Below are 20,158 nucleotides of genomic sequence, written 5' to 3' on the forward strand. Positions count from 1 at the left end.
ACCCTTTTAGTTTTTTTGTTTTCTTGCAAGGTTGGGGTAAGGGAAAAAGAGCAAATACTGAATTCTTTTTTAAATTATTCTTTCTGTTGGCATGCCTTTGGTGATACCCAAGAGTGGGTGCTATGGAGCTCTTGAACAACCCGGCCTGAAGTCTCTCAAAGTGAGCTGGAAGAATCTGCTTAGCCATGAGGAGATAGGCACCCCAGGCAAATGAAAAACTCTTTTTCTGATAGACATAACACTCGTTACAGCATAATAAATAGCATCATTGATGTTATCGAATTAAAAACCTGCATCTGAGAATCCAAGTGAGGATTAATCTAAAGGAGCAGTTCTCACCTAGAAATGACCTTGCCCCCGGGGGGCACTGGGCAATGTCAGGAGACATTTCTGGTTGTCGCTGCTCTGGGGTGGGTGCTACTGGCATTTGTGGGTGGAACTCACAGACGCTGTTCAACACCTACAACGGCACAGGAAGCCCCCAGCCAAAGAATCCTCCAGACTCAAATGTCAATCGTGCGGAGGCTGGGAAATCTGCCATAGATGGTCATTGAGATCCTATGCTCTCTCTCATGGGGTTGGCATTGCTTCAAACATTTTACTTTGAAGCTCTTGGAAACTGCCCCAAAATTTGCAGCTTTTTTTTTTTTTTTTTTTTTTTGGTCTAGCTTAATAAGACTCTGACTCACATAAAAATATCTGAACATCATGGCAAATGAATTCAAGCAAACGCAAAGCCAGTAGAGACTACTGATTTTAAATGGACAGGTGTTGGTTATCTACGCACAATCACCTTTGTAGATCCCGTTCCAGCCGCCCACTGAACAGCCCCGTCCAGGGGCTCCAGGTGGCCCCGTTGTCAGAGGTGAAGTACACCAAGGTGTTGTTGGCCAGGCACTCCTGGTCTAGGGCATCCAGAATTTTACCTGGTGAGGGTCAGAGACACAAAGACGTTGACCTCTCGATGCAGATCACCACTGCTTTATTACATGTTTGCTACTATGCATTTATTACACATAGCATTTAAACGTTATTCTGCATTACACAATATTGTATAATTAATCATATAATATTGTGATATACTATTTTAAACTGTATGTAATTAGTGTATATAATATATTATATCCAGCAGTTAAAATATTTTTATATAATGTAATGATGTATAATATATGTTATATTTAATATAACAACATATACTTTTATACATTTTAATTACTAACTGTATTTATTATATATTGTATGATATATAGTACATATTTCTTACAAATACATATTAATATATAACATGATGTATTAGAAATGCATAAAGAATTGTTATATATTAAAATGTAATCAATTATGGAATAGAATAAAATATATGCAATATGTATAATCAATACATATTATGTATTATTATACCATATGACTTTACAATATTAGAAACATCATTATATAATAGTTTATAATGATTATTAATACACTACATCATTGTGTAAAAATTGTTATATAATTATATAACATGTAAATATTATTTTATTATATAGTATTTTGTATATCAATGTAATATGTAAAAAGATATGTTTATTTATAGATATATAGGAAAATATATTAAATATAAGATAAAATATGAGTATATGTAATAATGTATAATATATAAGGAATATATTAAATTTTATAATATATATCTAATTAATATATGAAATTTTATCATAAATTTATATCATTTATATGAATATATACTATATAATTTTATATGATTGTATGACATTGTGTCACATATTATCACATTAATTTTATTATATTAATGTAATTATATAAATTATATTAAATATACTAAATACATTAATTATATTAATTTAAAATATAAAATAGTTCATATATAATATATAAAGTATTGGCTTATTATATAATTTTATTGTATAATATGTTCATTATTTTATTATTTAATATATAACAAAGTCTATTTTATTATACAAATCATGTAATAATGTATAATATCATCACTGCCCCAAATGATTCAAGTAGACAATGCCAACTAGGCCCAGCAGTTAAATAAACCAATGAACATTAATTTTTAAAAATACAGTTTGCAAAATGACACCTCCAGGAACACACGAGCAAAGCCATCCTCGTACTCCAGGGCACAGTACCGCCTCCCTTAGAGATTTTGCTGTCCTGGCTGCCATCTGAAGTCTACATGGAAATTGCAGGTTATTCTTGCTGTCTGGGTTATGGTTAAGATCTAATGACAATTAATGCTGCGCTAGACTCAGCAGACACTGTCTTTAGGTGTTGACAATCCCTCAGGAGGACAGTTTTTTAAAATAATAAGTAGAAAGCTGTTCTAGCAAAATTCCAACAACATTCATTTCCTTTCTGATGTCTGTTGAGCATTTGCTAATCAACAGATAACATCGTCCTGGGCCTGAGGTCACACCGCATTTCTCGCATTTCTCGTTTATACTAGATCATCTCTGTGATGCTCTTGTCCCATTCAGAGATAAAGAAAATGTAACGAGCTGCACAGAAAACTCTTTATAAGTAAACTCATTAACCTTTGTTACCTACTATTCAAAACTGATTTGTTTTACAAGTGACATATACTATTTTTAGAAATGTTATAATTAGAAATTAAGATATTTTAAAGCCCAGGGTTTGTAAGATGACAGATTATAAAGGCTTTCTGGGAAGAGAGTAATTACATGTAATTTATCAATTCACATTAGATCTGGCTATAATATCAAAAAAATCATAAAAGTGATTTGTAATTTATACTGTGCAAATATAGTAGCTGCAAATTCTTTTTCTGTTTCAAAACAAATATATAGGCAAATAATTGTCCATAGAGTGTCTAAAGTGAAAATAGACAGATGTATATGAATATATAAATACTAACGGTAATAGATCACTTATAAGACCTCTTACCAAAGACAACTGGAAAGAAACCAATAATGAAAAGTGATTAAGGTTGGGCCCGGTGGCTCACACATGTAATCCCAGGACTTTGGGAGGCCGAGGTGGGAGGTTTACTTGAGCCCAAGAGTTCGAGACCAGCCTGGGCAAGATGGCAAAACTCCTTCACTACAAAACACACACACACACACACACAAATTGGCCAGACATGGTGGCGCATACTTTTAGTCCCAGCTACTCGGGAGGCTGAGGTGGGAGGATCACCTGAGCCCTGGAAGTCAAGGCTGCGGTGAGCTGTGATCGCACCACTGCATTCCAGCCAGACTGGGCAAAAGAGTGAGACCCTGCATCTTAAAAAAAAAAAAAAAAAAGGGGGGGGGAGGGGGGATTAGAAGTGCTTTATAATAGGCACAAGTTTCTTTCATTGGAAAATTTAAAATGTCACTGAATTCTTGAAGACTCATTAAGTTCATTTTGCACCTTGTATTTGCATTTGCACGAGTATAGCATTGTTAAGGTTTATTTTTGAGTAAAGTTAATAAATTACTAAACCTGTGAGTTTTATACTCATATTGTTAAATAGTAAAATAATACCCACAGAGATACCTGTCTGACTCTCAATAGGTCTTCATTTTGGTTGAATTTTTGTAAGAAATGATGGAGAAAACTCAGAATATTGGGAGATGTTATGCAGAAAAATAGCTACTCATCATTTCTCTTGTGTCAAATAATATTAGCCATTTAATAATGCAATTGCTAGCTTTTGTAACATGTCTTCATCATGTATTTACATATACCGTAAAACAAACATAATTATTTCTCAGTGATAAATACTCAGATATAGACTTTAACAGAAATTCCCTTTGCAGGAAACTGTCCTTTGACTAAGTACAAATATAGTAAAAGCAATTTCAAAGAAACAGAGAAAAAAAATCCCAATTATATAATTCCATAAAGGCTACAATGTTACAGCAGTTTTTAACTGTAACACATTTCAACGTTTGTATTTCGTTACCAAGGAATTAAATTATATATAATAAATGTGTGTATATGCAACATACAGTACTATGTATATACATATAAAACATAACATGTGTATACATATAAACCATATGGTGTATGTGTGTGTATATATGTATATAACATATGGTGTTTAATTCCTATTAAAACCAGCTATAGTATTATGCATAAAAGTGATTTGTAATCTATACCATGCAAATAAAATAACTGCAACTGGGTGTATATATATATATATACATACACATACACTTCTCACAGCAAAGATTAAATTAAGAAATACAGAGCTTAGCTGTAGTTCAACAAGCTTAAAAAGGGTTTGGATGTCAGGGATTAGTTCCCTTTAAGCCCTTAAGTTTTTCCCTTTAATACATTCCTTTTTTCTCCCCATTTCTGCTTAAATGCCTTACTGGCAGCCTGGCAGCACTGCCTTTCCTTGTATTCTTTTTTTTTTTTTTTTTGAGACAGGGTCTCGCTCTGTCACCCAGGCTGCAGTACTACCTCCACCTCCCAGGCTCAGGTGATCCTCCCTCCTCAGCCTCCTAGGTAGCTGGAACTCCAAGGCGCGCATGTGACACCACGCCTGGCTAATATTTGTATTTTTCTGTAGAGATGGAGCCTTGCTATGTTGCCCAGGCTGGTCTCAACTCGCGGGATCAAGCAATCCTCCCGCCTCGACCTCCAAAGTGCTGGGACTATAGGCATGAGCCACCACGCCCCGCCCCTCTCTGTATTTTATCTCCTCTTTGGGATTAAATATAGATGGTAAATATTACAATGGTACCTAGAATTTGAGGGAAACACACACAGTGGAAATATACAAGAGAAATTTATCCCATGACAGGATTCCCCTCTTTGTCCTATCTGACACCACTAGCTCTTCGGTAATTTTAAACAGTATTTTATAGCTCATTTAGATTGTGGTTCTCAGAGAAAAGAAAGTTATTTATAATAAAATTTGATTGATTAACACCCCTTAAATGCATTTAAATTAAAATAGCTCTGTTTCTTTCAAAGGCACTCAATATAAATAGACAGAGGCGGCTGATAACTGGGAGACTGTTAGTTTAGATGGTTTGGTAGAGCACCATTTTCAGAAGTTTGCACTCAGAAGAAGAAGAAAAGTACTGTATTCCAAAATGAAACACCATTGCTGAGAGGAAGGACAACTCTGTCAGGTACATAGAGGCGGGGTGGGTGAATGCAGTTCAACTAGCACAGCTAGTTATTATTCTGGAATGCACACAGTGACGCTTCCTGCCTGCTAATTTATTATCCTCAGCATTTCTTTATAGTGAACACTATGCCTTTGAAATAAATTGCTTTAGTTGTGTTAAATCCCCATCCCAAATTTCTATGTATTTCCTGTAGAACTGACTAATCGGAACACCATTTCCCTTTATATCCATCAAAATAACCAGGAATTGAAATTACAATATTCTTTTTTTTTTTTTTTTTTTTTTTTTTTTTTTTTTTTTTTTGAAACGAATCTCGCTGTGTCACTCAGGCTGGAGTGCCGTGATCTGATCTTGGCTCACTGCAACCTCTGAATCCCGGATCCAGGTGATTCTCCTGCCTCATCCTCCCGAGTAGCTGGGACTACAGGCCCGCATAATCAAGCCTGGCTGATTTTTATATTTTTAATAGAGACGGGGTTTCACCACATTGGCCAGGCTGGTCTAGAACTCCTAACCTCAAGTGATCTGCTAGCCTCGGCCTCTCAAAGTGCTGGGATTACAGGTGTGAGCCACTGTGTGCCCGGCCAGGAATTACAGTATTCTTTACAGTGCAACTTTATTTATCTTGCCGATGAGTTTTTTCAGAAAAGTGGCTGTCTTTATTTTAAAGATGGGAAAACTTATATTTACAAACTGTGACTTCTATTGGGGAATATATTTCACTGGTATTGCTGAACAATTAAAAGCCATCTTTTAATTCAATTCAGGGATGAAACAAACACTTATCAGGTATTTATGCTATGCAAGGGGCTGGACATAACTTGAGACAGTACAGATTTATTTTTCTGTAGCCCGTACTTCAGATACTTACGGTTCTGTCACTGAATACTTACCCACCATCCAATCCATTTCTTCTACATTGTCCCCATACCTGCCATATTTACTGTGCCCAACAAACTTCTCTTTGGAGATGAGTGGAGTATGTACGTGCAGGAAGGAAAAAAAGAGGAGAAAAGGTTCCCGTTTGACCCTAAGGGGTAGAAAGTTACCAAAATTACCTTCACAAATAAAGCCATTTCCACCATTTAAATGCGATTCTGCATTGATGAAAAGATCTCATAATGGTTGCTGGAGGTTTCTATGTACTTCAGATGACAGTACCTCTCCGGTGAGTGGTAAATACCACAAGGTTTATGTTGAAAGAATATGAGGAGGAACGAAGGGTAGCAGAACATTTGTGTTCCCAGTGAAATGTTTCACGTAGCCAGTCGCAGTGGCTCATGCCTATATTCTTTGCACTTTGGGAGGCTGAGACAGGAGGATTGCATGAGCCCAGGAGTTTGAGACCAGCCCGGGCAACACGGCGAGACCCCATCTCTACAAAAAAATTCAAAAATATAGCTGTGCATAATGGCACACCTGTGACCCCAGCTACTCAGGAGGCTGAGGCAAGGGGTTCACTTGAGCCTGGGAGGTGGAGGCTGCAGTGAGCTATTATCACAATACTGCACTCCAACCTGGGCAACACAGTGAGACCCTGTCTTAACAACAACAACAAAAATGTTTAATGCAGCTCATTTTATACTCTCTTGTGTCCAGTTTAGCATCTGACATAAAGTAGCAGCTTAATAAATCTTTTAATCTTTGCTGAATGAGTTATAAAGTATGAATTCTCCTCATCTATTGTCTCAAAGTGTTCTTTTAGGTATGAGTTCAGAAGAATCATATCTTAAGGACAGACTCAGATGTGCCACAGTAAGGATTTGATGCTCCTTACTTTCCGTTTTCCCTTCTTTCTTTCTTCCACCTCCTTCATGGTTCCTGGAACATAAGTCTGATGGCTGAAGCTTTGGCATCCACCTTGGGCCATGAGGCTGCTCACAAGGTGGCAGAGAACAAGATAAAAGCTGAGATGTGAATAACCTCACTGTATCTGTAGCCTGCCTACCCCAAGAGAGAAATAAATTCCCCTCATTTACATCTTGCTTTTTGTGTTCTGCATTTTATGTATTTATTTATTTTGAGACAAAGTCTCACTCTGTTGCCCAGGCTGGAGTGCAGTGGTGCAATCATGACTCACTGCAGCCTCGACCTCCTGGGCTCAAGTGATCCTTCCACCTCATCCTCCAAGGAGCTGAGACCACAGGTACATGCCACAAGCCTGGCTAATTTTGTACATTTTTGTAGAGATAGGAGCTCACTATATTGCCCAGTCTGGTCTCAAACTCCTGGGCTGAAGCAATCCTCCTGCCTCAGCCTCCCAAAGTGCTAGGATTACAGACATGAGCCACCACGCCTGACCTTGTGTTTTTTGTTTGTTTGTTTGTTTGAGACGGAGTCTTGCTCTGTCGCCCGGGCTGCAGTACAGTGGCCGGATCTCAGCTCACTGCAATCTCCGCCTCCCGGGTTTACACCATTCTCCTGCCTCAGCCTCCTGAGTAACTGGGACTACAGGGGCCCGCCACCCTCGCCCGGCTAGTTTTTTTGTATTTTTTAGTAGAGACGGGGTTTCACTGTGTTAGCCAGGATGGTCTCGATCTCCTGACCTCGTGATCCGCCCGTCTCGGCCTCCCAAAGTGCTGGGATTACAGGCTTGAGCCACCGCGCCCAGCCGACCTTGTGTTTTGCATTGCTACATGCAGTCATTCTAAAGCTACTCCTTTACACATTTTTACAACCAGCATAGAAAGAAGGGAAGGAGTCGGAGATTGAATATGTTCCCAAAAAAGGTAGCCCAAGCAAACGGGTTGGGATGGGAAGAGAAGGTAAGATGAACGGAGAGCTGAGTGGATGGCTGGATCACTGTTCTCATGGTCGTATTGGAATAAATAACGAATCTGATGGGCACAGGAGCATATGAGTGAATGATATTCCACTGCGTACCCTTCAGGCTGGTGGAGTAACAATATAGCCTCACCTCTCCACTCCCTGTCAACCCCACTAAGGAAGGTGACAAACAGCGTCAATGAGAATCCACACCAACAACTTTAATGTGCCTCTAATTTGTAATCTAGGCTGGGCACAATGGTTCACACCTGTAATCTCAGCATTTTGGGAGCTTGAGGCAGGAGGATCGCTTGAGACCAGGAGTTTGAGACCAGCCTGGGCAACATAGCAAGGCACTGTCTCTACGGAAAAATAATTTTATAAAATTAACTGGGTGTGGCCATGTGCGCCTGTAGTCCCAGCTACTGAGGAAGCTGAGGTAAGAGGATCACTGGTGCCCAGGAGTTTGAGGCTACAGTGAACTATGATTGCACCACTGCACTCCAGCCTGAGTGACAGAGTGAGACCCTGTCTCCAAATAATAATAATAATAATAATAATAATTTGTAATGTAGAAGTGAGCTGGTATGGGATGATGAGAGCTCATTAGAGTCATGCCTGCATAGTTTGTGTTGAACATAGAAAACTTAAAACTAGGTATCTATAAATACAGAGCCACCTCCCAACAGTTCATGGACAGAGAGCTCTTCTGGCTGTGTCTGAGTATGTGTCTGGGTATGTGTCCGAGACAGGAAAAAAAATTACCCCCCGAGTTTAATTAATTTACATAACAATCCACACTGAAGCAATATAGAATAAAATATGGCAACTCCAGTTTTTGTTTTCAGGAAAGGGGTAAGTGGCCGGGCATAGTGTAATCCCAGTACTTTGGGAGGCCGAGGTGGATGAATCGCTTGAGCCCAAGAGCTTGAGATCAGCCTGAGCAATATGACAAAACCCCCTTTCTTAAAAAATGCAAAAATTAGCCAGGCATCATGTGTGTGCCTGTAGTCTCAGCTACTCTGGAGGCTGAGGTGGGAGGATCACTTGAGCTTGGGAAGTCGAGGCTGCTGTGAGCCATGATTGCACCACTGCACACTAGCCTGGGTGGCAGAGTGAGATCCTGTCCCAAAAAGTAAAAAAAAAAAAAAAAATTAAAACATTAAAAATGGGGAAGTGAGCAAAATATGTGGGTGTTTTGTTTTTGTTTTTTGGCCTTTTGAGCATTCAAAATTTGCGGGAAATTTAACTGTTTTATTCTACCTAAGAGGAGACTCAAGTCTATCACAAATGTCACCTACATTTTTTTTCCTTAGCTTTTATTTTAGATACGGGGTCTCCATGTGCCGGTTTGTTACATGGGTCTATTGCACTCAGAGAGTAAGCAGAGCACCCAATAGGTAGTCTTCCAACCATGTCCCCCTGTCTCCCTCTCTCCTCTGGAAGTTTGCAGTCTATTGTTTCCATGTTTATGTCCATGGAGGCTCAATGTTTAGCTCCCATTATATCCCATGAAATACTACACAGCCATGAAAAGAATGAGATCATGTCTTTTGCAGCAACATGGATGCAACTGAGGCCATTATTCTAAGCAAATTAATGCAGGAACAGAAAGCCAAATGCCACACATTTTCTCCAAAGATTTGTTATTGCTGTTGTTGTTTTTGAGACAGTCTTGCTCTGTCGCCGAGGCTGGAGAGCAGTGGTGCAATCTCGGCTCACTGCAAGCTCCGCCTCCCGGGTTCACGCCATTCTCCTGCCTCAGCCTCCTGAGTAGCTGGGACTACAGGCGCCCACCGCCACGCCCGGCTAATTTTTTTGTATTTCGGTAGAGACGGGGTTTCACTGTGTTAGCCAGGATGGTCTCAATCTCCTGATCTCGTGATCCGCCAGCCTCGGCCTCCCAAATTGCTGGGACTACAGGCGTGAGCCACCATGCCCAGCCTCTCCAAAAGATTTTTAAAGGCCCGTGTTATCAAGGTGTGACGACCTGCCATGAAATAAAATAAAATGTCCATGCAGGAAATCAGGCAAGAAATGGCTAATACCTTTCAATGAAAGCTAGCGCCTCCTTCAGCATGAGGGAAGCTACTTTCTCCTCTTTCATCGGCTGCTGGATAATTTCATGGTTCCTCATAAGGATGCAATTCCAACGCCGAGTAAATCCATAACTAGAATACCAGGAAATGAAAACCAGAAAGGCGAGGAGAGCAAAGACAGTGATGACCTTCCACGGCACTGAGAACCAGTGGGCGAACTTGGGAATGAGAAGCAGAAAAGGAACCAGGGCAATGGCCACCGTGGAGATCCACAGTTTGATCCTGAGCCAGCGGTGCAGTTCTGGTGTCTTGGATGCCTGGCAGTCGCTTAAAAGTCCGAAGGCACCCCATAGAAGTAGTGAAAACCATGGTTGAGCGGGTGGTAGCAGTGATCATCCCGAGAGGCGCAGCTCAACCCCAGGTGCCATTTGCCTAAAAGTAAAATAAAATTGTACCACAGCAGCATGGCAGCATTCAATGCTGGTCTGTTTCTAGAATGTGGGCTTCCCTTTGGAAAACTCAGATACAACTTCATTTTGTTGTCATCATGGTTTTTTCTCGGTATCCCCGAATACCTCCCTGGTATAGACATGCCACCAACAGCCTTCTCCCTGCAATATGTCTCTTTCAGACAAAAGCCATGCAGCAGGAGCCACTTTGCTTTTGCTACAAGGAGAGGAGCCTAGTGTTCATTTAGAAGAAATCTTTTGCTTGGTACCAAACAACCTCACGAACAATGAGAACGTTTCCAGGTATCTGGAGCTTGCTAGGAAGCCAGAATCGATGTCTTGGTTGTTTGGTGGGGACAATACCAAGGACTTTCGGTGCAGCTTGCATAGTCAGGCTTTTAGCTAGCAGTGCCTTCCCACCCTCTTATTCCATCTCACTGAAAGGTAACCAAGATTTTATTTATAGATGGAATACCTCTTCTAGGTCCGCAAGCTAGGGATGACAAACTAGCCAAAGAATTTCATCAAGAACCAAATGATTCTGATGCAAGTAATTCCTTTTATCAAGCACATCCTCTAGGGGGCCAGGTCATGTTCTGATTTGTCCCACACACATTATTGTATTCAACACTTCACAGACCCTGTATTATGAATAGAAAAACACATTGTCTAGATTATTTTTTTAAGAGACAGAGTCTTGCTCTGTTGCCCAGGCTGGAGTGCAGTGGCATGATTATAGCTCACTGCAGCCTCAAACTCCTCGGCTCAAGCAATCCTCCCACCTCAGCCTCCTGAGTAGCTGGGACTATAGGTGTGTGCTACCATGCCCAGCTAATTTTAAAATTTTATTTTTGTAGACCAGGGTCTTGCTCTGGTGGCCTAGGCTGGTCTTGAACTCCTGGCCTCAAGCAATTCTTCTGCCTCAGCCTCCCAAAGTGCTGGGATTACAGGTCTGAGCCACTATGCCCAGCTATCTAGATTTATTCAGAAGCCCAAGTCACATTAATGAATAATGGCAGAGTCAGATCTGAATCCTGTGCTCTAATGATGTGAGAACACTGCTCAAAGCTAATCTGGAGAACTCCCACTCACAGGACACTGCTGGGAGTTGCATGGGAATACATGCCCTACTGATGGAAAATCTCTTAACTTTTTTTTAACTGAGGATATCTCAGAGCTGCGACTTACAATTCATATTAGGAATCCTCGAAAATAGTGAACCATACAATGCTTTGGGGTAGCATTTCCCAAAGGATTGATCACACAAGTTATTCTTAGAGGAATATCTTCTAGGACTGGAATTCTACAAACGTATTTTTCGGTGAAAGGCTCCCTCACAAGCTCATGTCCCCCCCAACACCCCACCCCCGCCAAAAGGGTATAGAATATTATGTGATCTAAATTGACCAGCAACTGCCTCCATTTGACAACTCTTAATGCTTTAAGTTTTCAATTTCAACAGTACTTCTCTACAAATTTACGAGTTTTTCCGCTAATAATGGTGTCACAAACATCGTATCCCTCCAACACAATATTCCATTTTAGTGGCAACTTTGGATACCCTTGTTTGCTTTCTGTTCTCATTGTTTTTTCCAATATTATGCCCTTGATTCTACACATCCCCAGTCAATGTGTGATCAATTCCTTCTCCAAGTGTCTTATCTCAAAGAGAAGTCGGTCAAACTGGTGCGCACAGAGCCAACATCCCCGGAAACACCTTAGACACTATGACAGAGGCCGCAGGATCACGTTTCCACGAGCAGAGTTCAGGCGCCATACCTATGAGTCCCGTGCGGTAGCCACGGTGCTGCAGCAGCTTGGCAAAAGTCGTTTCATTGGTAGGAAGACCACCTGAACCACCAAGCCACGTGAGGGCACGGTTGAGGTTGTAGGGAGACACCATCCCTAAATTCACAGGAGTCAATGGGTTAGCACCATAGTCTTTGCTAATACCGAGTTTATCCTGACATGCTTCAAGTCCTTTCCTCCTGCACCTCCTCAAAGCCATTCTTCCCCAAGTTTTCTGTTGCCTTTCTGGCTGTACATCCTTGACTCTCCTTTTCCCACTTGCTAAATGCAAACATTCCCTTGGAATTAGGGCTGCCAGAATAAATATGGGACACTCAGTTTACACTCCTTTGCATTTCAGACTAACAACAAATAACCTTCGTTAGTTTTTCATATAGAGGCTGATAACCTTCATGCTTCAATAGGATCTGAGGACATCACTGCATTTTAGCTGTGTATAAATACTCGGATATTTAGCGGGTATAAATACATTTTTTTTTTTTTTTTTTTTGAGACGGAGTCTCGCTCTGTCGCCCGGACTGGAGTGCAGTGGCCGGATCTCAGCTCACTGCAAGCTCCGCCTCCCAGGTTTACGCCATTCTCCTGCCTCAGCCTCCTGAGTAGCTGGGACTACAGGCGCCCGCCACCTCGCCCGGCTAGTTTTTGTATTTTTTAGTAGAGACGGGGTTTCACCGATAAATACATTTTTTAATGTATCATTGGGAATCTGAAATGAAGAATTGTAGGAGTGACAATTTCTTTTTCATATACGTGTGTGTATATATGTAACTTTTTTTTTTTTTTGAGATAGAGTTTCACTCTGTCACCCAGGCTGGAGCGCAGTGTCACCATCTTGGCTCACTGCAACCTCTGCCTCCCAGGTTCAAGCAATTCTCATGCCTCTGCCTCCCTAGTAGTTGGAATTACAGGCGTGTGCCACCACACCTGGCTTTTCTTTTCTTTTTTTTTTTTTTTTTGCATTTTTAGTAGAGACAGGGTTTCACCATGTTGGCCAGGCTGGTCTCTAACTCCTGACCTCAAGTGATCTGCCCACCTCAGCCTCCCAAAGTGCTGGGATTAAAGGTGTGAGCCACCATGCCTGGCCTCCATACTGTTTTATGTAGATTTATACTGGCAGACAAATGTATACACCTATAGTTTAAAAGGAATTCACAAGAAAACCACAAGTGAAGATCAGCAAGAAATAAATAAATGATCATTTCAGGCCGGGCGCAGTGGCTCACGCCTGTTATCCCAGTGTTTTGGGAGGCCAAGGCGGGGGGATCACCTGAGGTCAGGAGACCGCCCTGGCCAACTTGGTGAAACCCTGTCTCTACCAAAAATACAAAAATTGGCTGGGCGTGGTGGCAGGCACCCGTAATCCCTACTCAGGAGGCTGAGGCAGGAGAATCACTTGAACCTGGGAGGCGGAGGTTGCAGTGAGCTGAGATCATGCCATTGTACTCCAGCCTGGGTGACAAGAAGGAAACTCCATCTCAAAAGAAAAAAATACATTTCAGGGATCCTACCTTGGAAGAAGAAGAAGGTAGACTGTAGATAGTGTTACAGATAGGAAAGAGAAACAGTTTTATTAAGGGAAGCATTAGACCATTATCTTGCTGTTGAACTATTTTGCTGAAATTTTTGATAAGTAGAATGAATTAAACTGAACCGTTTGTGTGAAATTATTAAAAAATATAAACATGGCAATGACTTGAAATCTCTCCACCCATCACATAATTTTTTTCTTATTTTTTTAAAATAAATTTTATTTCACCATAATCAATACTTAAAATTCCCTGAAATTAGGCCGAGCATGGTGGCTCACTCCTGTAATCCCAACACTTTGGGTGGCCAAGGCGAGTGGATCACACATGAGGCCAGGAGTTCGATACCAGCCTAGCTAACATGGTGAAACCCCATCTCTACTAAAAATACAAAAATTAGTCAGGCGTGGTAGTGCATGCTTGTAATCCCAGCTATTCGGGAACTGAGGCAGGAGAATCACTTGTACCAGGGAGGCAGAGATTGCACTGAGCTGAGATTACACCATTGCACTCCAGCCTGGACAACAGAGCGAGAGTCTGTCTCAAAAACGAAAAAAAAATCCTGAAATCCTGAAATTATAAGTGTGATTTTTTTTTTTTGGAAACTCATACAGACTCATATCTTTATCCCTCTTCATACATGGTACTGTGTTATACAGAGACCGCTTATCTAGAATCAAACTATTTTGAACAAAATGGAGAACCTTGAATTATGAAAGAAGGTCATTAGGCAACAAAAAAGATAATAATAAATCAATATTTATAGGACAAAACTTTCAGTGTTTATTTTTAATTTTAGTATAATTCTCATTAACCTAATTAGTTCATTCCTTGAATGTATCAGATAAGAAGTTACTACTTAGAAGGAAGAAAATTCATACAGAAAAATTTTTCACTGAAAAATTAAACTGTGAAGGCAGGTATACTAAAATTATGACAAGCAAATACTAGAATTAAATAAAATGCAGCAGTATGGCACAATATTTCACATAGAGGCTGATAACCATGAACACTTCAATAGTGTCTAAGGGGACCACTATATTTTAGCTGGGTATAAAAATTGTTGTTCATAATATTGATGTTGAGTGGATGTTTGTAGGTATTGATTCTAAGCTAAGCAGCAAAGGAAAACATTTAATTGTCATTATATCAACTTGGTAAGTCTAAATCTTGAAATGATGGGGTCCAGTAAGGAAGCATGTAAGTTTCATTTCCTTTTCTTTTCTCACTTATACTGTTTTTCCCAACTGTGTCTAATTTTCCCAATCTCATCTTCGGAGATAGATTAGATCCACTTATCTCAGAACCACTGCATGGTCTCTGCTAGCTTAAAAACATCAGGGGCCTCTTGAGATATCTTAGCACAAGTACCTGAAAATGGGAGTGTTGTCCGTAAGTTGGCAAATTGCCCCCAACAGGCCTAAACCCTGTCACTATATGCACAGAGATGGGCAGGTGCAGTGGTACCTGGTGAGAGGCACACATGTTTAAGCTGTCCAGGGATAACAATCCCCTTTGATTTAGATCCCCAATGCTCTGAGTGACCTTTTGAGAATGCTTATAAAGATTTGCAAAACTAATCATTAGAATGCATTCTGGTGAGACTGAAATGTTGCTGCCTTTTCATTGCCTCACCTGATCTGATGGGGTACCGGCCGGTCAGGAAGGCAGCCCGACTTGGGGTGCACATGGAAGCAGCTGCAAGATGCTGGGTGAGCCTCACTCCCTCACTTGCCAGGCGGTCAATATTAGGTGTGCTGCAGACCAAAGAAGAATTCGGCAGGTGAGTTTCTAAAAATTCTCAATACAATGATCAAGGATCAAAGCTATTCTAGTTGACTCTATTTCTGGTAAACCTAAAATCCATTTTTTTTAAACTTTAATCTGTCTACTTCCTTAGATGCATTGATGGTTAAAAGCAAAGTGAAATGTAAGTTTAAAATATATCTTTAGTCAAAACTATTACAAATGAATACAGGTCACTTGGTATACAGTTTTATGAGTCTGAGAAAAAAATGTATTTCAATGAAAAAATTAGCCAATTTCTTCTTATCAAGGACCTAAAATTAATGGGTAATTTAGATTAAATAAATTTTTAATGTGTTTCATATTTTTTTAAGAGACAGTCTCTTGCTCTGTTGCACATGGTGGAGTGTAATGGTGCAGTTATAGCTCACTGCAACCTTGAATTCCCTGGGCTCAAGTGATCCTCCCACCTCAGCCTCTCAAGTAGCTAGGTCCACTGGTGTGCACCACCATGCCCTACCACTTTATTTAAATTTTTATTTAATTTAATTTTTTTTTTTTTTTTTGGAGACAGGGCCTCACTCTGCTACCCATGCTGGAGTACAGTGGCACGATCCCGGTTCATTGCAATCTCTGCCTCCCAAGTTCAAGTGATCCTCCTGCCTCAGCCTCCCGACTAGCTGGGATTACAGGCGTGAACCACCACGCCCAGTGGTGTATTTTAGTAGAGATGAGGTGTTACCATGTTGGCAAAGCTAGTCTTGAACTCCTGACCTCAAGTGATCCGCTTTCGCCAGCCTTCTAAACTGCTGGGATTGCAGGTGTGAGCCACCACACCCGGCCTTAAAATTTTATGCAGAGATACAGGTCTTGCTATTTTGCCCAGGCTGGTCTCAAACTCCTGGCCTCAAATGATCCTCCCACTTCAGCCTCCCATTAATATATATCTTATGGTAAAATTGACCTATTTTATAACCAAATTGTGACATTTTGGAGTTTAATTTATTTCCCATTTTGTCTAATATGTTGCAAAGTTTGTAAAACTTACAGAATTCTACAGGTTGAAAAAAAGATGTGCCTGTTCTCCTAAAAGCTAAACCATACCCAATCTTGATCCCATGTGTACAACATTTTTTTTCCATAATCTCACAGAAAGATTATAATGAAGGCTGAGCGTGATGGCTCATGCCTGTAACCCCAGCACTTTGGAAGGCCAAGAGGGGCTGAACACTTGAACTCAGACCACAGTGGGCAATATGCCAAAACCCCAACTCTACAAAAAACAAAAAAAATTAGGCGGGTATGGGGGCTCATGCCTGTAGTCCCCAGCCTGCTCAGGAGGCTGAGGGAGGGAGGATCACTGTGAGCCTGGGAGGTCAAGCTTGCAGTGAGGCCAAGAATCATGCCACTGCACTCCAGTCTGGATGACAGAGTGAGATCCTGTCATTAAAAAAGAAAAGAAAGAAAGAAAAGAAAAGAAAGAGATAGAAGAGGAAAGAAAGAAAAAGAAAAAGGAAAGGAAAGGAAAGAAAGAGAGAAAGAGAGAGAAAGAGAGAAAGAGAAAGAAAGAAAGAAAAGAAAAGAAAGAAAGAAAGAAAGAAAGAAAGAAAGAAAGAATAAAGAAAGAAAGAAAGAAAGAAGAAGAAAGAAGAAGAAAGGAAGAAAGGAAGAAAGGAAGAAAGGAAGAAAGGAAGAAAGGAAGAAAGAAGAAGGAAGAAAGGAAGAAAGGAAGAAAGGAAGAAAGGAAGAAAGGAAGACCAATGCCTTTCAATCAACAAATATATGTTTAAAATATAGGACTAGACTGTGATCTGCATTCCAAGAAGAAACAATGTTATTTAAATCCACACTAAAAGATGCTATGTGTTTTCACAAGTGCCAGATTGGTCTATCAATAGAGAGTAGAAAAATAAAGAGCCCCGGGGACCAGACACTTTAGAAATAATTCAAGCAAGATATTTTTAAAGCTGGTAGACTAATGTGGTGTATCTATATAGTGAAAAATTATTCAGCCATGGAAAGGAATGAAGTACTGACACATGCTACAATATGAATGAACCTTGAAAACATTACGCTCAGTGAAAGAAGCCAGTCAGTAAACACCACATACCATATGTTTTGAGCAAAATTGTGTTCCTCCCAAATTCCTATGCTGAAGTCCTAACCCCAGGACCTCAGAATGCAACTGTATTTGAAGATGGAGTCTTTAAAGAGGTGATCAAGGTAGCATGAGGTCATTAAAGTAGACCCTCATCCAATAGGATTGAAGTCCTTATAAGAAGAGGCGATGAGGACACAGACACACACAGAGGGATGACCCTGTGAGGACACAGGGAGAAAACCGTGTCTACAAGCCAAGGAGAGAGGCTTCAGGAGGAACCAGCCCTGCCTACACCTTGATCTCAGACTTCCAGCCTCCAAGAATGTGGGAGAATCAATGTCTGTTGTTTAAGCCACTCCACTGTATGGTATTCTTTTATTTAGATGGAGTTTCACTCTGTTGCCCAGGCTGGAGTGCAGTGGCGCCATCTCAGCTCACTGCAAGCTCTGCCTCCTGGGTTCACGCCATTCTCCTGCCTCAGCTCCCTGAGTACAGGTGCTGGGACAGCTCCCTGGGACTACAGGTGCCCGCCACCATGCCCAGCTAATTTTTTGTATTTTTTTAGTAGAAACAGGGTTTCACCGTGTTAGCCAGGATGGTCTCTATCTCCCGACCTCATGATCCACCTACCTCAGCCTCCAAAGTGCTGGGATTACAGGTGTGAGCACCACGCCCAGCCTATGGTATTCTTTTATAGCAGCCTGAAATAGACTAAGACATCTCATAATAAGAGGAGATGAGAACACAGACCCACACAGAGGGACGATCCTGTAAGGACACGGGGAGAAGATGGTATCTACAAGGACAGGAGAGAGGCCTCAGGAGGAACCAGCCCTACCCACACCTTGATCTTGAACTTCCAGCCTTCAGGACTGTGAGAGAATAAGCTGATGTTATCTAAGCCAACCAGTCTGTGGACCTTTGTCATGGCAGCCTGAGAAAATACATACTTTATATGATTATTTGTATATGAAACTCCAAGAAGAGACTCATCCATAGAGACAGAGGGTTGCATTTGTGGTTACCCAGGGCATGGGGATAGGATGGTAATGGGGGTCTTCTTTGGGGGATGAAAAATTCTGCACCTACACAGAGGTGATGGTTGTCCAACACTGTGAATGTACTAAATGCCACAGAATTGTTCACTTTAAAATGGTTAAAAGGTGATTTCTTTTTAAACAGAGGTCTCCCTCTGTCACCCAGGCTGGAGTGCAGGGGTGGGATCATAGCTCACTGCAGCCTTAATCTCCCCGGCTCAAGCAATCCTCCTGCTCCAGCCTCCTGAGTGGCTGAGACCACAGACACACGCCACCATGTCCCAGTAGATTTAAAAAAAATTTTTTTTGTAGAGACAGTGTCTCCCTATGTTGCCCAGGCTGATCACAAACTCCTGGGCTCAAGCAATCCCCCCACCTTGGCCTTCCAAAGTGCTGGGATTACAGGCTTGAGCCACCATGCCTGACCATAAAAGGCCAATTTTTAAACGTAAATTTTGCACAATAATGAAACGCCACCACCAACAGCTAGAAACTAAGGGAACTGGGATGTTAAGCGGTCTCCTGACATTTTGCAGTTTTCCCCCCGGGGACCTCTGCTATTTCTGCCAATAACATCAGACAATGACTTCTCTCCAGAAACCCTCCTCTACAACAGCAAAGACGTGACCACTGTGGCATGAGAGACTCCCACATACAGGGAGGGGGTCAGAGTCCAACTTTACCTCACCGAGTTTATTACCGTAGCAGCACAAATCCCCCACTCCAAGGTCATCTGCCATCAGCAGGACGATATTGGGTCTGGCGTTTCTTGTCATAAATGTGCCATCAACACCGCAAAACAAAATAGCACAGGGACACTGACAGCCAGCAGCTCCTGAAAGTATTTTTAGAATAAGCAAACAAACAAGCAAACAAAAAACCAGGCACTATCAATTAAACATTTGCATTTTAGATAACTTAAAATATGAAATAGTGATATTCGTTATCAGGTCTCACTGTGCAATGTACCTGTGTTGGCTTACTCAGAAACTAGATTCAACAACAACAACAAGAAAAACTACTGTTCTACACCAGAGGTCCCCAGTCCCCTGGCCATGGACCAGTACTGGTCCATAGCCTGTTCGGAACCAGGCCACACAGCAGGAGGTGAGTGGCGGGCAAATGCGTGAAGCTTCATCTGTATTGACAGCCACTCCTCATTGCTTGCATCGCTGCCTGAGCTCCACCTCCTGTCAGATCAGCAGCAGCATTAGATTCTCATAGGAGCGAGAACTCTATTGTGAACTGTGCATGCAAGGGATCTAGGTCGCGTGCGCTTTATGAGAATCTAATGCCTGATGATCTGTCTCTGTCTTCCACCATCCCCAGATGGGATCATCTAGTCACAGGAAACAAGCTCAGGGCACCCACTGATCATACACTACTACGAGTTGTAGAATTATTTCATCATATATTATCATGTAATAATAATAAAAATAAAGTGCACAATAAATGTAATGTGCTTGAATCATCCTGAAACCATCCCGCACCCCCTTCCTGTCTGTAGAAAAAACTGTCTTCCACAAAACCAGTCCCTGGTGCCAAAAATGTTGGAGACCATTGTTTTATATGAATATGGTATCAGATTTACCAATTCA

The 20,158-nt window shown here is 41.1% G+C and overlaps 1 pseudogene; it reads right to left on the reverse strand.

Annotated features, from left to right (window-relative positions):
• Window positions 1-793: 793 nt before the first annotated feature.
• LOC115896058 lies at window positions 794-19,336 on the reverse strand (annotated as a pseudogene).
• Between the last annotated feature and the right edge of the window lie 822 nt (window positions 19,337-20,158).

This window comes from Rhinopithecus roxellana, unplaced genomic scaffold, assembly GCF_007565055.1.
Source record: "Rhinopithecus roxellana isolate Shanxi Qingling unplaced genomic scaffold, ASM756505v1 contig4663, whole genome shotgun sequence".
Taxonomy (NCBI): domain Eukaryota; kingdom Metazoa; phylum Chordata; class Mammalia; order Primates; family Cercopithecidae; genus Rhinopithecus; species Rhinopithecus roxellana.